Source organism: Lutra lutra, unplaced genomic scaffold (assembly GCF_902655055.1).
Source record: "Lutra lutra unplaced genomic scaffold, mLutLut1.2, whole genome shotgun sequence".
In the NCBI taxonomy this organism is placed as follows: Eukaryota; Metazoa; Chordata; class Mammalia; order Carnivora; family Mustelidae; genus Lutra; species Lutra lutra.
The window spans coordinates 362692-380340 of NW_025923843.1; the positions used below are offsets into that span (position 1 = coordinate 362692).

General features: G+C 50.4%; 1 pseudogene; it reads right to left on the bottom strand.

The window, feature by feature from the left end:
• The window catches only part of LOC125092689 (plexin-A4-like), a 62967-nt pseudogene that overhangs the window by 35522 nt on the left and 9796 nt on the right, over positions 1 to 17649 (bottom strand).

Sequence of the window (17649 nt, forward strand, 5' to 3'; positions counted from 1 at the left end):
GAGTAGAAGTCAGGGAGAAGGGGACAAGGGCACTGTGATGGGCCTCTCTGTTCTCACCATTCCCCTCCTGTCCCCCAAACAGCTTTCATGCTTCCTGCACCAGGACCACGCTCAACTCTCATAGCTATGGGGTTTGCCACATAGTCATGGCACCTGGCTGGGCATGGGAAAGGGCTAGAAGGTATACCCAAGGCTGGGGAAGGGGGTGAAGATGCTGGAAACTGTCTTGGTCCAGTGTTGATGGAGAGAGTGTGGGCCAGGTTGGCAGCTCTGCTCCCACAGTCAGTGGGGTCTAACCAACACTGTGTGTGTGTGTGTGTGTGTGTGTGTGTGTGTATCTTTCTATTTTAAATATCTTTCTATTTCTAGAGCAACCACTCTGTTCAGTCCTACTGGACTAATGGATGGAGTCACACAAGCACCATAATGAATGAACAACAGCAGACTTTTCCAAAGTATTTTTAAACCCATTATCTTTGAGGTCCTGCCCCAGAAATTCACATCCTAAGAAAGGTAGCAATAGAGGCATAGAGTATTTCTATGATGATGATGAATAGTGTTTAAGGATAAGAATAGGTGCGCCGGGGACGCGGGGGAGGATGCTCAGTCCGTTAAACATCTGACTCTTGGTTTCAGCTCAGGTCATGACCTCAGGGTCATGAGATCCAGCCCCTTGTTGGGCTCTGCACTCAGCGGGGAGTCTGCTTGCAGACTCTCTCTCCCTCCCCCTATCTCTCCTCCCATGCACCCACTCCTTCTTTCTCTCTCTCTCTCAAAACAAATCAAAACAAAACAGAACAAAACAAAACAAAACAACAACAACCAAAGAAAGGATAAGAGTTAAGATTAGGCGAGAATAACAACATAGCTTCTTAGCCATTAGCCAACTCTAGTGATTCCCAAATGGGACCATGCTATAGAACCACCAACTACCAAGCCCAGCCTCAGAATTTCTCATCCAGTTGGTCTGGGGTGGGGTGGTTAACTTTGAGTTTCCAACAAGTTCACCGGTGATGCTGATGCCACTGATCTGGGAACCACATGCGGAGAACCACCACTCTGGTTGATAAGTTGACTTTTCTTTCTTTCTTTCTTTCTTTCTTTCCTTCTTTCTTTCTTTCTTTCTTTCTTTCTTTCTTTCTTTCTTTCTTTCTTTCCTTCTTTCCTTCCTTCCTTCCTTCCTTCCTTCCTTCCTTCCTTCTTTCTTTCTTTCTTTCTTTCTTTCTTTCTTTCTTTCTCTCGCCCTGTTACTCCACTTGTCCAGTTTGATCTCAGATATGCTCTGAGAGACAGCCAAGGAGTCTATACATAGTCTTGCTGTGTACTTGTAATTATTTCTATCACACACACACACACACACACACACACACACACACACACACACCCCGGCCCATCTCTCTGGAATTGTTCCAGAACTCACTTGGCATGTGGAGGGTCTTCATGGATAGAGTGACCTAGAATGTACCTTTGCCTATAGCTGACCCTCCAGAACTGACCCAGAGCCCACTGGCCCCAGCGCAGGGCTTTGCACCTTTACTACTTCCATGTGGCAGTCCCTTAAGAGTCAGGGTTGGGGCGGAAGCAAGTCCTGTAGGATTTATCTTTGGTTTCTCTTCTTAAGGGCAGGCCTGCCTCTTGTGCCCCAGCTCACGGCAAGAAGCACTCACCATGCTCGGTGCCCGGACCTACCTCAGGCAGCTTGACTCAGCCTTCCTGGAAGGAGCAAGTCTTGGGGTCATGGGTACAGACGTGCCGGTATTTGCACCAGTGGCATCGGTATGGGCTCTCAACGCAGGACAGGCACCTATGCACAGAGGAGGAACAGGCACAAATTACAGAGCCTTGGTGAACCCAAAGCAGAGGGACTAAGACACCTGGGTCTAGCTAAATATTTTTTAAACCACCTTCCAACACTCAGGAAGAGCAGATCTGATACAATTCTGTCCCTTTCAGCTTCAAGTTCTCAGGATGCCCAGATTCTGTGGCCTTCTCCCCCTCACTCAGGTAGGTAAAAACGTTGATCCCCAGTGGCCTAATCTACCACACTCCATCTCCACAGGATGGTGCCTTCTTGTGTTGAACTAGGGGACAATGAGGTCTAGAGTAGAGGGGCCCACACATTTAGTGCTGAGAAAGAAATCAAGGTTGAATTCCAATTGACTCATGGATCTCACTGTCAAGGACCCACATGGACCCGCCCCAGCAGAGGAAGGTTCCAGGCTGCTCTCCCAGTGCAGTGGGTCCCCGCATAGCCAGTATTCCTGCTTCTACACTCCACCCTCAAGAAACAAAGGTAACATTATAAGAGCTTCTTCCTGCTTAAAACCCAGCATGGTTCCCATCTTCCAGAGGGTAAAACCCAAATGCCTTGCCCTGCAGGCTGAGCCCTTCATGATGTCCAGGCCCACTGTCTCCCCACATATGTTTGCTGCTTCAGCCGGGAACAGGCTGTGCTCTCCCCATGCTGTCTTTCTCCCTGGGGTACCACCTCCCCTTCCCTCATGTGCCCATCTCTTCTTCCTTCTTTGACCAATGGAGAGTTGGTCACCCCGGGCCATTATCCTGTTAACCACTCTGTTTATGTCTCTGGAACCATGCTGGTCTTGCTGTATCATATTTTACTTACTCACTGCCCAGTTCATCCACTAGTCCACACGGCCATGACTTCTGGAAGCATAGTTGGGGTCTCTGAGTCCTACTCACTGTTGACCCTTCTTGTCTAATGACACTTCTTATATCTAGCAGATGCTTAAAATTATTTTCTGGACTGCCTGGAAACTTCACACATGATTTTATCTGTCTACTCTGCTTTTCTAGAGGGACAAAAGGGGAGCAAGGGAAAAGGCCACCAAGTGGTAAAGCCACGGGCAGCTCCGTGGCAAGAATCAGGAAGAGAATTCTGGCATCGATGCAACTTGTTTTTGGCCGGAAGGCCTGACTACCTCTTCCTTGGAGCTCCAGAGATAGCCAAGAGCTGGACTCACACCTGCCATAACCAGATAGGTAGACTAACGTTCCACCAGCCCAGAGCCCAGAAGTGTCTTTGGTTATGTTATTAACTAGCTTGTTCTATAGGGACAGGAAAACAGAATAGCGTTTAAAACAAGCAGGGCTTTATGAGATCAGGTCCTCTGGTTTTCCAGTGATGTTCCGTGGAACCCTGGGGGTTCCATGAATTTTGTTGGAGACAAAGAGATAGATGCATAGGGTTTCAGGACAGCGTGGACCCAGGCCTTCCCAACCCTCAACCAGAGTAGTTCTTCCTTCCATCTGTTTTGTATATCGGGCTTCCACACCTAGTTTTGGTTGGAGAAAGGTTTCTCTGGCTCGTACCTTCTCAGTCTGGTCCAACTCCATCATTTTAGAGAGGAGATCATCATATAATAACAGCAAAAACATGAGCCATGCCCAGTCAGTGGCTCTAAATGCTGTGCTTGTGGTGGCTCTTCTAGTCCTCACAGCTGTCTTATGTGCCAAGCTGGGCTGATGAGCACTGGCAGCGACCAGGGTCAGTGACTGGCCAACTGGGGCTATGCCCAGAAGGGCCCCAGCCATGTCAGTGGTGAAATATTTGGGTGACATTCTTGGAAGAAGGACTACAATTTCCCCCATGGACAGAGGACACTGGGACATGAATGGTTAAGTTTCCAGCTGGTCTGACTCCAGAGTCCAAGACTCTGGTCCCCATGCCTTCCCTTGGGTAGTGGACGCTTCAGACAGGGCCCAGGCTGCAGCTGGAGTCCGCCAGCATGTGCCTTTGGGCCCCACTCTGATCCTCTGTAGTCCGAGTACTAAGCTAGCCCACAGGGGACTGGGGAGGGCTGACCCTTTGGTGCTTGGCCCGGACACCCGTGGGGGCTCCTCTCCCTCCTTAGACCCCTCTTGTCACCTAGGGTGCTGGCTCCTCTGTTCTTCAGGTGAGGGGCACCGTCTTCCTCTGCAGATGGTGGGAACCACATCGGGTTAGACAGATTGATGCCAGTGAAGATGTGTGGGCTACGGATTTGGAGGTCCTACACCAGTGGTTCCTACTCTGCTCATTCCTGCCGCTTCCCCTTGACCCTGTGGGTACCAGAGGAGGGGCCTTTCTTGCCTCCTTCTCCCTACAGGGACTCTAGATGGCCACTCCTTTCCAAAAGTGCTGGCACCTTCCATCTCTGGATGAACTTTGACCCCCGGGAACAGGGAGCTAGCTGAGTGAGGTTGGGGGCCACTTACGAATTGTGGACGCTGCAATTGTAGAAGACAAAGCTGGTGCTGGCAAAGGTCATGCCTGTCTCCTTCGACTTGAGCTGAAGCTGAATGACATGGTGCTCCCCAGTGGGGTGGAGTCAACCACAATTTCAACGGGCACCCAAGTCTCCGTGTGAAGGTCCTCCTGAGAGTGATGCATCCTGGGAAGGGGAGCCTGCCCCCAGGGGTGCTCTCAGCCCTGGCAGAACTCTGATTCAGCTGGCCCCAGTCCCAGGACAGCCCTGAGAGCATCTGCAGAGGGCGCTTCTGGTCCATTCCTCTGTGCACACTGTGTTGCTGGCACCCACCCCTCCCATGGTCAGCAGCTTCTCTCCTGTCTGCCCACTGTGACAGGCTCTCATGCAGGGTGTCCAGGCCAGACTCCCAGAATTACACACACACACACACTGATTAGGTACCAGGAAGAATGCGTAGGCTCTTTGTAACACTGCTACATGCCATGCACAAGGTCTTGTGTAAATGTGCGTGTGGCACACGCCTAAGGTCATTCCTCATCTCGGTAAGGAGACACTCTGGGTTGACATCCCCACCTCTAGGCAGGGGCTCAGGGCCCCATCCCAGTGGCTATCCCACAGTCCTCAGCTGGCACCAGGGAGGAGCTGGAGCCCATGTTTAATTCACAGTCCTGACCCCAGGCCCCCACTTCCAGGCTTGTTCTGTGCCTTCCCGGAGAGTCTTATTAATCAATCAGCTCGGAGCAAATGTGACAAGCCCAAACAGGAGCGCCAACATGGAATCAATCTGCCCAGGCTGGGTCTGTCCCTCACCAGTGTTGGGCCTCTTTCCAGCCCCATTCCTCCCAGTGCAGGTGGCCGTGAACTTGCAGCTCTGGGAAGGCACGGCAGGGTGGGGATGGCAGGCAGTGGCCCAAGATCAGAGACCTAGCTGTGCAGGCAGGGTAAAGAGCCAGATGGGCCCTGGCATCCCCACCCCCACCCATGCTCCTGACCAGCTTCTTCTCCCCCACGGCCCCTCCATGCCCGCCCCCTCAGGCTCCAGGACTGTCTCTGAACCCAGCTGGCACATTCTGATGCTCTCCTGGCCTGGCCCTCTCTGCACTCTCTTTGCAGCTTCTCCTCACCTAGGATGACACTGCCTCCAGGAAGCGCACCTGGTTTCAACAGCCATTTGTAAGAGCAGTGAAAAGACACTCCATCCCCTTCTTCTATATCATACCCACCAATGTACCCCTCTCCTGGCTCTCCCCTGCCTGTGGGCTCCCTCAATGCCTCCATGCCTGTCCTGAGTTCTCATCAGGGTGGGGGGAAGGACATGCCACCCAGCTTTGCCCCCGGGGACAACTTACCGTTCTCAGTGATTATCCGGGGTACCTCTTTGGCTGCTGGGGAGTAGCACTGGATCTGATTGCCCACCACCAGCCCGTCCATCTCTGAAAGGTCCTCAAAGGTGCAGTTGACACCAGCCAACAGCTCCGGGACATTGTATGTCTCTAGGACCAGCTGTGAACAGCAGGGCAAGGGGAGAGAGAGGAAGAGAGTGAAGTGGGGAAAGGGAGGATGTGGAGAAAAGGAAGAAAGAGCGAGAGCAAGAGAGATCAGAAAGAAAGAGGGAAAACAGGAGGCGATATTAACATAGAGAAGAAGAGAGCCAGTTGTTCACAAGACATAGAGACAAGGTGGTGGGGTGCAAAGGGACAGACACAGAGGAACCTTTATTACATATGAATGGATTTGGCCCCAGGAAACAGGAGTGCTTAGGGGATAAGTCTGTAGAAAGAAAGGCTGGCAGGACTGAGGTCTTGTGATTAAGCTCCTCTTGATTGTCCCCAGTTTTGGAAAAATGGCAAACCAACCACCAAGTGCCCAATGCATGGACACGGGAGCCATCCTGCCCCTTTCCCCCCTCTGCATACTATCTTTCCATCTTATAGACAAAGATGTCCTTCCCAACACCCTCCCTCTCTTGGTCACCCTTTCGATCCTGCTTGGTATCACACTTTTCCCTGTCTTTCTACCCATGGTACAGAAAGCCTTTGCCCCATATCCCTGTGCCTATTCCCCTCTTCCATCTGCAGGGACGCATCCTCTAATGCTGCTCTTGAGCAGCAAGGCTGGTCAGGTGGGGTCCAGGTCTCCTGAGGGGCCTTGGTGGGCTTCAGAGGGGAGAGGGTTCTGCAGCGTCCCTGGACCCAGATCCCCCTGCCCTTACCAGGACATTGTACTGGGAAACAGAGATGTTGCTGGGATGGACGGTCAGCCGGACGCACTGCTTCATCTCAGAGGCAAACCTGCGGGGCTCTCTGGACCGCTCACAGCCCTCCTTCTGGGTGCACCTGGGAGGGACAAAGTGACACGTGACTCAGGAGATGGCCACTTCCTTCAGCAAGGGGCCGAGACAGAGATCAGGCCCTGCCAGCAGCTCCCAGGACATGTCCAAATTCAATGTGTCCAGGACTGACCTTTCTGCCTCCTTCCTCCAGTCTGGTCCTCCCCGACCATGGCCGAATTTAGCAAGTCTAATCCCTTGTTGCCAAATGCAGAGACTCGAGGGTCATCCCAAAGACCCCTCCAGTACTCCTCTTTCCCATAAAGAGTAGCGGAGTCACTGTTCTACCTCCCCACTCATCCTCAGCCCTCCTCCCCACTTAGGCAAACTAAGAACTGCTCTCGCAATATATATATATCGTTCTTGCAATATATATACAATATACTCTTGCAGATTTCCTCACCTTGTGCCACTCTCCAGACCAACCCTCCCTGCCCATTTCCTCTGACCAACTTCCACCTACCTTTCCAGACATGGGTCAGCCATTATGCACCTGCAATCTCTCCCCTCCACCAGCCAAGGCAAAGTGAAGGACATCTGGGGGTTTCTTATCGTCTAGAACTTCTCTGACTATACGATAATTATGGGTACCCCCTACCAGGTGTGAGCTCCAAAGAAGAGACCCTGCCTGACTTATTTTGAGATCCCCTGTATACCTCCTGTCCAGAAGACAGAAGACAAATGTGGGTGGATGGGGAGGAAGGGAAAGAAGGATCAAAGGAGCAGAGTGGACACTTAGCAGCTGTGTCGTTCAAAGTACACTGTGTCACATGTGGATGCCATCCAGGGCGACCTGGGAACTCACAGGCCTAAGTGATGAGGCTTACATGCACCTGAGAATCACAGCCCTTCACCCAAATGTGCACAGCATGCATGGGGAAGGTGCTTAAGCTCTCTGCCCCAGGGTCGGGCCATCCCTGCCTTCCAGTGGGAGTTCCCTGCACACACCTATCTTAGCTTTAGGGAGTAGCGTTTAATCCAAGTCAGATAAACCATGGGCATGCGGACCTTCACTGAGCTGCTGTGATTTGGAAACTGCGGACCCCTGATTCTGCTGTGGGGGCAAGGGAAGCAGGGTCTTCAGAGAGATAGGCTGGGTAAGCTGGGGCAGCAGGGAGATTATTCCTGAGTGACTGATCTGCTTTGGTTAAAGAGAACAGAGTTCAGAGGAAGGAAGGTGTTGGGGACTGGAAGGGACAGGAATGAGCATTGGCAAAGAGTTAAGTATGAACCAGAAAGGCCAGAATGTCATGTGGAGCCCGCATGGGGAGTGGATACTGGGGAGGGAGCATCCGCCTTGAGAAGCAGACAGGTGAAGCATGGGGCTAGAGATGAGGGAAGAGAGGCTCCAGGACATTCCGAGCCTCTGTTGCATTGACTGGGCACAGTGGAACACCACAGGGGAAGAAGATACCTTTGGCTTCAGTGGGAGGGACAGCCTAACGGTGGAGAGTCAGGGGAGAATTCAGCAAATGAAGGAGAAGTCACTGAAAGTGTGGACTAAATGCAGAAGAGGAGACCCAGGGACAGAAAGGATGGCCATAGAGTAAACTGAATGTGCAACGAGAAACTAGAAAACAATTCTGAGTAATACACTCACAGCCGCTGGCCACGGAGCGCTTTGTAGGCACCACGGTTTAAGAGGTTTATGGTTCATGTCAACGTCTCTCAACAATGTCGCGAGGCAAGTACCATTGAAAAACCCAATTTATAGACCAGGAAACTGAAGAAAGGGTGGGTAAGTCAAGGTCACTTGGCAATTAGCTAATTGCCCAAGGTCACCAGCTAACCAGAGAAAACCAGTATTTGAACACAGATGAACCCTGGAGCTTCCGCCCATGACCACGCGCTGTACCTCCCCAAAGCTTCGAGACTGAGAACCAAGGGTCAGACCACCTTACTACAGACTAAACCCATTTCTCTACCATCTTGATGTTCTCTTCATGTAGCTTGAGGCGATGTCAAAATTTCCCTTCAAGCTTTGGCTCCAGGCTAATCACTATTTTTGCCTGCCACGAGGACGCACTCGAATATCATTGCAACTTGTGACTTCTCTAGGATCCTTCTAGGAATCCTGAGAGTGAAGGGTCAGACACAAATGTGGTCACCTCCTGGGCACTCCCTGACTGCTCTAGCAGACCATGGCAACAAGGACATCTGCCTAAAAGTCCTGGAAGTTAATTTACCAGGCTAGCTTCTCTGTGAGGACTTCATTACCTCCAGCCATTAAGCTAATGTTATGGACTTTTCCAGAGTGTCTGCACTGACATCGCTATTAATAGTGTTATTACTCCCATTAACGGTAGACCCAGAGAGCTGGTACGGGCTTAAATGATTCACTGACTCCCCAACTTTGAAGTTCTGATTTCCAAGAGCAATCAGAAGGTCTGAAAAATGTCTTTGATTAAATTACAAAGAGAGAAAAATGAACCTGCATCTAGGCCAAACTTAACCTGCCAAATAGAAATCTAGATGAGGAAGAAAGGACCCCACCTCTCTTGCAGGGGTCCAAAGGCACTTGGCTGGGGGGATCTCAAGATGAGGTCTACCTGCATGGTTTGCTGCTTCCAAGGTTCATGTGGTTGCATCTTTCCATGGTTCCCCAAATTTGAGAGCCCCTGAACCAAATACTCGTCATCCCCCTCCCCCAGGTTTAGGTCTTACCAAGAAAGCCACCTGTAGCTTACAATCTGAAACATCCCATCTAACCGTGTAATTTTTGGCAAATTACTTAACCTCTTGATGCCTCAACTTTCTCTTCTACAAAATGGGGACAAAATAGCATCTACCACATAGGATTATTATGGAGAATTAAATGAGGTTATATAAGTAAAGTATTTAGAACAGGGCATAGCTTGCAGGCAATGAGACTTCAATAAATGTCCACCAGTATTATGATCCCATCCCTGCTCTGCCTTCCTCATGCATGCCTTCCCGAACTACAGCTGACACAGAAGCAAGCGTTTTCAGACTGGCCTATGGGGCAAACTAGAAACAGAAAGACAGAGATGGTTCCAGCAGTTTTCCTCCTAATGAGGGATGGGGCACCCCAGAGGCCAGGAGGGAGGAAAAAGGGAAAGAGTGGTCTGATTTGCTTGGAGCTCTGCTTTCTTACCAGCTGTCAAAGGGTATTGACTACTCAGCTCTCTTAGTGGAAAGTCAAGTTTAAGGTCAGTGTCAGGGATGTTTTGACATTTCTACTTTCCCTGAGGGCGCATGAGGGTGGAGGCTGCAAAGGTCCTAATGCACAGACCACTGACCTTAGATGTGATAGGATAATGGAGGGGGAAGGACAGATCCCTTCTGAGTCCTTACCGGGTCTGTCAGGGTAATGGCCTCCTACTCTTCCAGGATTGTGATTTCTCATTAGCCCAGGCAAGAGCTGGCAAGTGTGCAAAGGATTCATGCATGACTTTTGGGAGGTGTGCGGGGGTGATGGCTTAGATGTTTCCTTCATTGGGTCTCCAGATGCTTCTTATAGCATTTCCTTTTATTCGGCTTCGGGAGGACCCTGGAGCTGAAGGAAGGTCCTGTTTCATCCATCTGCCAAGCAGGTTTGACAATACACTCTAGGTGACCTGGGATCTTCAGACAGTCACCCATGCCACCACCCTCGCCACCCCTCCCCCAACACAGACCTGCAGGGGGCAGCAGGAAGCAGACCCCCGCCTATAGCTCAGGCAGGCCCCCAGAACTGGAGGGTGGCCCTGCTCCCCTCCTCCTACAGCCCTTCCTCATCCTGCTTTCTCTGCAGTTGGAACCTCCAGCCCCAGTCCAGAGGTGCTGAAAGGCTGTGGGGACAGAGTCCTGGCCCCTGGAGGGGTTATTATTCAAGCCAGTGGTTCCAATGAGATTATCCTCTCTAATGAAGCAGCCACCTCCGCCCTCCCCTAAGCCTGAACTTTTGCTGCTGGAGAATTCCCAGCCAAGTGGAAAATTGGAAAAGAGAGGAATGGAGGAAGGAAGGGGGTGAGGGAGAGGGAAGAAGTGGTGATTAAGCTCTTTAGAAATTAATCCCTAGGAACAGTGATAGAAATATGAACGTCCAGGGCCACCGGCTGGGCGAGCAAATCTCAGTTTGGAATTGGGGCTTCGAATGTGGCCTGGGTGAGCCTCCAGGCCAGGGGTTGGTGGGTGAGGGCTGGCCTGTGCCCTGGCCCTCCAGCAGGGGCCACCAGCCTTGGATATAAGAGTGTCTCCCGACTTCTGCCCATAGCTGACCCCCAGCCATCCTTAACGTCTCACGTTAGTCATGGTCTGGGCTGAAGGGCGCCGTTGTGGGGAGCTGTGTTTGAAATTTGAGGAGACTGAAAAAATGGGGTGGGGATAGGGTTTCCCAAATGATCTTTACAGAAGGGCTAAGAGGAATGCTCACTCTAACACCTCTTTGGTCACTCTATCCGCATCTGGGAACCCTGGTGAGGGGAGAAACTGGGTTTGCCAGTACCGTTGGCCTTGTCCTCATCAGGAAAGCCTGTGGAAATGGGCAGACACATCTGTGCAGCTCGGAGGAAGGTGAGCTAGATGGGGAACGGAACCCTTCCAGGCAGGCGAGTGTGCAAGAGGTTTCTGCAGGAAGGGTGTGGACTAGGCCAGCCCTGCTGTGTCAAAATTCTAGGGTCCATGGCCTTGACCTAAGTATTTAGGCTGTTTCTGGATAAACCACGACTACACTACAATTTCCCTTGTCACCAGTCCCTGAACCGGCAACTGGACTCACAACCTTTTGCCATCTCCAAAGCTCCAAAGCCAACCTAAGCAGAGGCTGTGTGGTTCCCTGCCTCCCGGACCCACCCCGTGGTGCAGGAGGAGGGCACAGGACTTCACGGAACCAGCAGGTGTAGGAGTCTAGACGATGCCTAAGGACCTTCGTGGGCTTACATGGCAACCATGTGGTCCTGGCCCACCAGCATGTCTGCAGGGAGAGCCAAGCTCCACCCTGGGTGCCAGGTCCGAGGCTCACCTTGCCTTCCTTTCACCCCTGCAAGACTTGAACAAATTATATATTGAACACAAACCTCAGGTGGTCATAAAAGGGACCGAGGGAGGTTCCCTGCTTCTGAGAAGAAAATTGCACCTAGCAGGTGCCCAACAGGAAGGGGAAGCGAGGACCGTCTCTTGCTTCTCTTCGTCAGTAGGGAGCATTGTTTGGACCCATTTATTTCTTTTAAGGATGAGGATAGGTTAGGAAAGAGGAGGTAGAGAGAAGAGCAAGATTTCAGGGAGGGGGAGGGACAGAGGGCAGGAGATGGAGGGAGAGAGAGAGAGAGGAGGAGGAGGAAGCAGAGGCAAGTGGTAGGAGGCTAGTCTATTTTCCCCGTGATCCAGTCAGTAACAAGGAGGATGCTGGCTGTTACTCGAAACACACTTACGGGTTACTTGGGTTGATCCGAGCCAGCCAGCAGGCTACACATTATCCCATAGCCTGGACCTTTCATGTCTGTTAATGTCTCCAGGCCAGCAGGCTTGGTGCAGGGCGGCGCAGCCAGGAGGAGTGTGGTGCGTGCTGGTGTATAGTGTGTCCGTCTGCACTTGAACCTCAGAGGCAGCTCAGCCCCTCAGGCTGTCCGCAGAGGGCCAAGTCAGGAGACTGGGAGGGATGCTCAGACCTCATATGGACCACAGGGCTTTCCTAATTCCAACAAGCTGATAGCATCGTTGACTTCACATCCTTTGGTCATGAACGCATGTGTTATACACATGGATGTGGGGAGGAGGGGGAGGCAGGAGTGAGGAGAGGGAAAGGGAGCTTCCTTAACCCCTGCTGTGCATCTGCTGAGCCACAGATGGAAAAACTCACCTGTACTCAGTAACCCGTCTGGGATTCTTCCCTCTGGACCAGGGACTGGTAACTTGCTGGCAGAGAGTCAGGGAAGACCAGAGCGTAGACAGCAGAGTCTGCTGGGCAGACGGGATTCTAACGGTTCCTCGGGAGTGTGTGGGCCTTCTGCAAACAGCCCTCGGAGAGATCATTGCCTTTGCAGGTTGGTATTAAGTAATCCTTTGACACAGCTTCAAAATAAAATAAAACCAGGCTCTGGGATATGCTGAGAAGCAGCAAGGAAGCACTTGCATTTTTAGGGTTAGCTTGTACTGCATTCAGGGGACACTCAGCCATGGCTACGGGATAGACTTTGAGGCTTCCCAGGGGTCAGTGCCAACCCAGCCTGCTGAACACCGCCTCCACGGTGTGGCTGGTTGGAGCTGTCCAAGGCAGGGAGACTTTGTTCCAGCTGCCTAGCCACAGCCCCCCAGTCCTGGGTCGGGTGGGGACAGGAAGGGACAGGGGCCATGGTGGAGACCCTGGGGTCAGACCCACAGCCTCTGCTCCCACAGTCACTGCAATCAGGGTGACCTCCAGGTCACCACGAGGGCATTTCACGCCATGTCCTTTGTTTTCATCTCCAGGGTGGCTGCAAGGTGATTCTGCCATTGTCGCTCTCAGTGGAGGAAACTGAGCCCAGGCTGGCTCTGTCCATAGGCAGGTTCTGAGCTGTAACCCCTCCCTTTGGCTCAGGATAGTATTTTTCCTCACCCTCCCTTTCCCTCTCTCCTTCTTGACAGAAGCCACACAAAAAAGAAAAGGAGTGGATACTGCACAGTAACCCGGGCCAAGTACCCCACGGTGGGCATTCTTCCAACAGAAGAAATCTGCAAGGAGGAGGGGTCACCACGGGACAAGGGAGAGACTTCATAAAAGCTGGTCTTATCTTCCCCCTGTTGATATCTTGGGTTACATGAGCCTCCCAGGAGTGACGCTGATGAACGTTCTTCAGAAAGGTAACGTCTGGGCCAATCGATGTGGCTGGGTCCACCATGGGATCCCATTACCTGCTGAGACTGAGACTGGCTTCTTGGCCTGGGCCTGTGGGGGGAGGGGTGGGAGGGGGAGATAGAGAAGGGCCTGGGGATGTGCCAAGTCTGGTGGTTGGGGGGTAATGTTCCAGGCCCAGGATAGGCAAAGGTGGGCTGGGCCAGAGGCTTTCCTTAACCTTTCTTCAAGTCAGAACAGGTAGGCTCAGGCCCAAGGTGAGTGCCCTGGAAAGATGGGCTCAGGATTCAGGGACAAATAAAAACCCAGCTTGTTGAAACCACTATTGCCATCAGAAACCAGCAAGCCTCGGGCTGGGTCAGGGACCGCATGAGAGGACAATGGGGCGATGCTCTGTGCTACTGGGTTGGCAGGCCCATCCTCTGAGACAACAAAAGGGAGGTTTCAATTACACAAGCATTTCTTAAGCTTGTTCAGTCTGCATCCCACTTGTGCCCTCGATGGTAGAAAGGGCCCTTTCAGCCACTGAGCCACCTGTTAGCACGGGCCCTGCCCTTGAACTATGCACTTGCTCTCTCATTCTCTCTCCTTCTCTGTCTCCTCCTGTTTCTCTCCCTCTCTCTCTCTCCCTCTCTCTCTCTCTCTCTCCCTCTCTCTCTCTCTCTCTCTCTCTCACACACACACACAGCTTCTTCTGTCCTCTTCCCACAAAGTTTCCACCCTCCTACTCCCTACAACCATAGGGAAAACTGGCAAAAGTGGCAGGAAAAGGACACTTGACACTTTAAGGAACCCTCTTCCTGAGGTTCTTTGTCCTGGTTTTCCTGAGTCAGGCTCGCTGGGCCTCGCAGCTCTTGGCACTGGGGCTCGCCCATGATGGGCACCTGCCAAATGAGCAGATTCTGGTCCAGTCTGCAACCCCTGACCCCTCCCTGGATTAGGGTCCTTATTCCTAAGAAGCTTCAGGGCAAAGGCCATCTCATGCAGTCCCTTGTTTCCCCTGAGCCTGGCCCTGTGCCTGGCACTGACGGAGGATGTACAGAGAAGCAGTACGGGGGCACAGCACTCCCACAGGCAATAAGTCCCCCAGCAGTTTTCACCAGGCTGCCTTCTCAGCAAACAGAGGTGCCCCAGGGGAGTGTCTGCAGGCTCCTTCCAGCCCCCCCTCCCTTTCTGCACTGACTCTGCCTGCCCCAGCCTTTTCCAGCCATGTCCTCGTGAGTCCCTCCCAACCGTGACTGTCCGGGGCATCTATTTAAAATGCAAGGAAGAAAACAAAAGAAATGAAAAGAAAATTAAAGAAAAGAAAAGGAAAGAAAGTAAAGTGAAATAAAAGAAAAGAAAAGAGGAGGGAGGAGTCAAGATGGCGGAGAAGTAGCAGGCTGAGACTACTTCGGGTAGCGGGATATCAGCTAAATAGCTTATCTAAAGATTGCAAACACCTATAAATCCAACGGGAGATTGAAGAGAAGAAGGACAGCAATTCTAGAAACAGAAAATCAACCACTTTCTGCAAGGTAGGACTGGCGGAGAAGTGAATCCAAAGCGACGGGAAGATAGACCGCGGGGGGAGGGGCCGGCTCCCGGCGAGCGGCGGAGCAACGGAGCAAAATCAGGACTTTTAAAAGTCTGTTCCGCTGAGGGACATCACTCCAGAGGCTTAACTGGGGTGAAGACAACGCGGGGTCAGCACGGCCTCAGGTCCCGCAGGGTCGCAGAAGGATCGGGGGTGTCTGAGTGTCGCAGAGCTTACCGGTGTTAGAACAGGGAAGCCGGCTGCAGAGACAGAGCCGAGGAGTGACTCTCAGCTCGGGGTTGCCTTGAACCGGTCGCAGGCTCGGTCAGCTCGGAGAGCGGCCGGAGGCCAGGGTGACGGGAGTCATTGGGCGCTGTTCTCTGAGGGCGCACTGAGGAGTGGGGCCCCGGGCTCTCGGCTCCTCCGGGCAGAGACCGGGAGGCCGCCATCTTCATTCCCGTCCTCCGGAACTCTACGGAAAGCGCTCAGGGAACAAAAGCTCCCGAAAGCAAACCCAAGCAGATTACTCAGTGCAGCCCCGGGTAAGTGCGGTGCAACTCCGCCTGGGGCAAAGATGCTTGAGAATCACTACAACAGGCCCCTCCCCCAGAAGATCAACGGGAAACCCAGCCAGGACCAAGTTTACCTACCCAGGAGTACAGTTTCAATACCAAGGAGAGCGGCGGAATTCCAGAGGAGAAGAAAGCAAAGCACGGAACTCATGGCTTTCTCCTCATGATTTTTTAGCCTTGCAGTTAATTTAATTTTTTTTTCTTTTTCAATTTTTTTTTCTTTTTCTCTTCTTCTGCTAATTTTTTTTAACTTTTACCGTTTTCTTTTTTAACGTTTTTTAAATAGTTTATCTAATATATATATATTTTTTCCTCTCTTTATATTTTTTCTTTATCGGCTTTCTTTTTTTAAATAGTTTCTTTTTTTTTTCTTTTTGAACCCCTTTTTATCCCCTTTCTCCCCCCTCACAATTGGGGATCTCTTCTGATTTGGCTAAAGCATATTTTCCTGGGGTTGTTGCCATCCTTTTAGTATTTTACTTGCTCCTTCATAAACTCTTATCTGGACAAAATGACAAGGCGGAAAAATTCACAACAAAAAAATGAACAAGAGGCAGTACCAAAGGCTAGGGACCTAATCAATACAGACATTGGTAATATGTCAGATATAGAGTTCAGAATGACGATTCTCAAGGTTCTAGCCGGGCTTGAAAAAGGCATGGAAGATATTAAAGCAACCCTCTCGGGAGATATAAAAGCCCTTTCTGGAGAAATAAAAGAACTAAAATCGAACCAAGTTGAAATCAAAAAAGCTATTAATGAGGTGCAATCAAAAATGGAGGCTCTCACTGCTAGGATAAATGAGGCAGAAGAAAGAATTAGCGATATAGAAGACCAAATGACAGAGAATAAAGAAGCTGAGCAAAAGAGGGACAAACAGCTACTGGACCATGAGGGGAGAATTCGAGAGATAAGTGACAGCATAAGACAAAACAACATTAGAATAATTGGGATTCCAGAAGAAGAGGAAACAGAGAGGGGAGCAGAAGGTATATTGGAGAGAATTATTGGAGAGAATTTCCCCAATATGGCAAAGGGAACAAGCATCAAAATTCAGGAGGTTCAGAGAACCCCCCTCAAAATCAATAAGAATAGGTCCACACCCCGTCACCTAATAGTAAAATTGACAAGTCTTAGTGACAAAGAAAAGATCCTGAAAGCAGCCCGGGAAAAGAAGTCTGTAACGTACAATGGTAAAAATATTAGATTGGCAGCAGACTTATCCACAGAGACCTGGCAGGCCAGAAAGAGCTGGCATGATATATTCAGAGTACTAAAGAGAAAAACATGCAGCCAAGAATACTATATCCAGCTAGGCTATCATTGAAAATAGAAGGAGAGATTAAAAGCTTCCAGGACAAACAAAAACTGAAAGAATTTGCAAATACCAAACCAGCTCTACAGGAAATATTGAAAGGGGTCCTCTAAGCAAAGAGAGACCCTAAAAGTAGTAGATCAGAAAGAAACAGAGACAATATACAATAACAGTCACCTTACAGGCAATACAATGGCACTAAATTCATATCTCTCAATACTTACCCTGAATGTTAATGGGCTAAATGCCCCAATCAAAAGACACAGGGTATCAGAATGGATAAAAAAACAAAACCCATCTATATGTTGCCTACAAGAAACTCATCTTAAACCCGAAGACACCTCCAGGTTTAAAGTGAGGGGGTGGAAAAGAATTTACCATGCTAATGGACATCAGAAGAAAGCAGGAGTGGCAATCCTTATATCAGATCAATTAGATTTTAAGCCAAAGACTATAATAAGAGATGAGGAAGGACACTATATCATACTCAAAGGAACTGTCCAACAAGAAGATCTAACAATTTTAAATATCTATGCCCCTAACGTGGGAGCAGCCAACTATATAAACCAATTAATAACAAAATCAAAGAAACACATTGACAAGAATACAATAATAGTAGGGGATTTTAACACTCCCCTCACTGAAATGGACAGATCATCCAAGCAAAAGATCAACAAGGAAATCAAGGCCTTAAATGACACACTGGACCAGATGGACATCACAGATATATTCAGAACATTTCATCCCAAAGCAACAGAATACACATTCTTCTCTAGTGCACATGGAACATTCTCCAGAATAGATCACATTCTTGGTCCTAAATCAAGTCTCAAACTGTACCAAAAGATTGGGATCATTCCCTGCATATTTTCAGACCATAATGCTCTAAAGCTAGAACTCAATAACAAGAGGAAATTTGGAAAGAACCCAAATA